Raw genomic sequence first — 3,433 nt, 5'->3', positions numbered from 1 at the left:
CACACCTAAGGATTATATCAACCAAAAAAGTAACTGCGTATGTGTCCTTTACTTGGTTCCTTCTCATAAATGAGTAAGCGGCATTTAAAACAATTATAAACATATAATACATACGGTTTCTCAATATTTAATTACAGCTTCAGATACATGATATTTTCATCTCCTTCAAGCAGGATACACAAAAAGCACATTCAACTCGGACGTTGTCGAGGTAATAAACACCGTCAACCGCAACCATTTGCGTGTCAGCGCTTAATGCGCATCTCCTATGAAAAGCATTTTAGGGGGCCCTTGGCTTTTGGGGGCTCAAGGCGGTCGCCTACCTTTGCCTAATGGGTAAGTCCGCCCCTGTCTCCCTATATCTGACACACCCACTTCAGGTCTTGCAGTCTCCACTAATGAGCTGATGAGTTGACTCAGGTGTGATAGATGAGGGAGACATACAAAATGTGCAGGGCTGGGGGTACTCCAGGACAGGTTTGAGAACTACTGCTGTTGGCTATCTTATAATACAAGTATGTGTAAAACAGATGTCTTCAGTCGTTTTTTTGACTCCTCGTTTTTGCTTCAATGCAAAGGAAACCAGTACGCCCACAATGCTGTTATTTGTCAGGTGTGTTCAAGTAAACTAGATATGCGCAGATGATGTGCAATTAGGCTGTATATCATGATGACTGACGAGTTGCGCTAAATCTGCACAGATTTGGTTTAAATGAACTTGCACAAGAAATTGAGTGAACATAGTTTATGAAGGGTAACCCACCAAATTGGCTAGATTTTGTTATTTCAAACCCTGATTATAAATATACATAATTATGAAAATACCCGAGATGGCTTGAAGAACACTGATAAGTTATACATTAGCCGCTTTTCCACTGCAATTACCTGGAACAATTTGTCCCAGGAATTTTTTTTCCCCCAGACCTGTTGCTGTCTGCGTTTCCATCGCGGTCTAAAGTACCGAGAAGATTAGGCAAATAGCCTGGTGACGTACGTCTGTGCACGTTTCTCAATACCAAGTATGCAAATTTCGAACTTGCATCCTCTGTAGTTCGGACTTCGCAAGTTCGACTCGGCAGTGTGAATTCCCGCAGACTGAACGACGCAATTTAAACATATTAATAGCCGCAGAAATGTAGTTCAAGGAACGTACATACATTACAATGAAACGGAATATTATATCAAACAGTATTGCCTCTTTTCATTTTAATTTTAACAACATAATAGATTAATAGAATAAAGACCAAAGATTACCTGTTAGATTTACCCCAAACTAATTATATCTTATGTTTAACCACTACAGAGACATCAGATCCAGCGGCAAATGTCAGAAGGACTAGCCGAGTTGAGGCTGCTCTCGTCGGGAAACATTGAGCACTAAGCACCCGCTGATCGCGTGGAGCTCACGTCTCCAAAATCGGCGAAGCACATTTTCAAATAAGCGCTGTCTTTATAAATAAACCGCAGATTTGAGTTTGCAACTACATTCTTGCCTGAAATACTTTTAAAACTACATTTCATGACTCAATAACAGTAATATTTAAAAACAATTATTCGAATATATTGTGGTTGAAATACAGTACTGCGTGAACTAAACCAATCAGCATGTTCAGCGCCCAAGTCCCACCCCCAACATTTCCGGACTTTTGAAAAAGTATTACCTCGCGAGCAGGGACTTTCTGAGAGGCACATTTTTACCCGGAACTTTATTTAGATCCTGGTTCCTGCGTGGAAACAGGGCTAAAGTCGCAGTCGAATGTTTGTTTCATCATTTAAAACGTTTCTCTCTTTTAATTTAGCTACAGTCATAGCTGGATGCCTTTGTACAACCCCAATTCCAGAGAAGTTGGGACGTTTTGTAAAAATGCAATAAAATCAAGAATCTGTGATTTGTTTGTTCTCTTTAACTTTTATTGAGTGTGTTGCAGCCATCAAAATCAAAATTTGTTCATATTTACAAAATACATTTATGTTGGTCAGTGAAAACTTTGGAAATCTTTTCTTTGTACTTTCGCCAATTAAATAAAAGTTAAACAAAACGTCCCAGCTTCTCTGGAATTGGGGTTGTACATTACGGATTTCCGTGAACTCAACCAATCAGCATGTTCAGCGTCCAAGTCCCGCCCCCAAAAGTTCCGAACCTTTGAAAAAGTACTAGGCTACCTCACGAGCAGGGACTTTCTGAGAGGCACATTTTTACCCGGAACTTTATTTAGATCCTGGTTCCTGCGTGGAAACAGGGCTAAAGTCGCAGTCGAATGTTTGTTTCATCATTTAAAACGTTTCTCTCTTTTAATTTAGCTACAGTCATAGCTGGATGCCTTTGTACAACCCCAATTCCAGAGAAGTTGGGACGTTTTGTAAAAATGCAATAAAATCAAGAATCTGTGATTTGTTTGTTCTCTTTAACTTTTATTGAGTGTGTTGCAGCCATCAAAATCAAAATTTGTTCATATTTACAAAATACATTTATGTTGGTCAGTGAAAACTTTGGAAATCTTTTCTTTGTACTTTCGCCAATTAAATAAAAGTTAAACAAAACGTCCCAGCTTCTCTGGAATTGGGGTTGTACATTACGGATTTCCTGGAGCGTCATCAGTTCTATTACTTCTGTGATGTATATGTGGATTTTCTGCACGAGGGCCTCCAGTATGGATGAAACGGACATTGCATGTGTTTATAGTGCTAAGTAATTGCCAGTCCATTAAAAAATAAAAAACAAATAATACTTCTCTCAAAAAAAAAAAAAAATGATAGTCCATGTCTTTTTACAGATGTGTACTGGAGTTTTAATTAAAGTGTACTGGAGTTTTTTTTATATATATATTTGAATCGGGGAAAAAAAAAAAAACCTGATGTGCCAGGCCGTCAGAATTGAACCAAAATGAAAAACTTGGTTAAATGTGTATGTGACTGAGTAGACGTGCAAACCTTTGGAAATTAAATCTTGCATTTTGCACATTGTGCAATTACAATTTTGACATTAGCTATCAAGTAGCTTCAGGTACTAATGTAGCTATATGGGAATATATGTGACCCTGGACCACAAAACCAGTCTTAAGTTGCACAGGTATTTTTATAGCAATAGCCAAAAATACATTGTATGGGTCAAAATTATCTATTTTTTTGTTTATGCCAAATATCATTAGGATATTAAGTAAAGGTCACGTTCCATGAAAATATTTAGTAAATTTCTTACCGTAAATATCAAAACTTAATTTTTGATTAGTAATATGCATTGCTAACAACTTCATGTGGACAACTTTAAAGGTGATCTTCTCTATTTAGATTTTTTTTGCACCCTCAGATTCCAGATTTTCCAATAGTTGTATCTCGACCAAATATTGTCCTATCCTAAGAAATCATACATCAATGGAAAGCTTATTTATTCAGCTTTCAGATGATGTATATATCCCAATCCCCCCCCCCCCAA

The 3,433-nt window shown here is 37.6% G+C and overlaps 2 long non-coding RNA genes across 2 annotated transcripts in view; both read left to right on the top strand.

The window, feature by feature from the left end:
• Window positions 1-3,433, top strand: part of LOC107714811 (uncharacterized) — a 22,868-nt gene that overhangs the window by 4,715 nt on the left and 14,720 nt on the right. The gene's annotated exons all lie outside the window — the stretch shown is intronic.
• The window catches only part of LOC107714814 (uncharacterized), a 10,764-nt gene that overhangs the window by 4,512 nt on the left and 2,819 nt on the right, over window positions 1-3,433 (top strand). The gene's annotated exons all lie outside the window — the stretch shown is intronic.

The sequence above is a fragment of the Sinocyclocheilus rhinocerous genome, unplaced genomic scaffold, assembly GCF_001515625.1.
Source record: "Sinocyclocheilus rhinocerous isolate Xijiao unplaced genomic scaffold, SAMN03320098_v1.1 scaffold2224, whole genome shotgun sequence".
Lineage (NCBI taxonomy): Eukaryota > Metazoa > Chordata > Actinopteri > Cypriniformes > Cyprinidae > Sinocyclocheilus > Sinocyclocheilus rhinocerous.
Note: the sequence above shows the minus strand (reverse complement) of the source record. Positions and strands in the feature narration are given on the sequence as shown.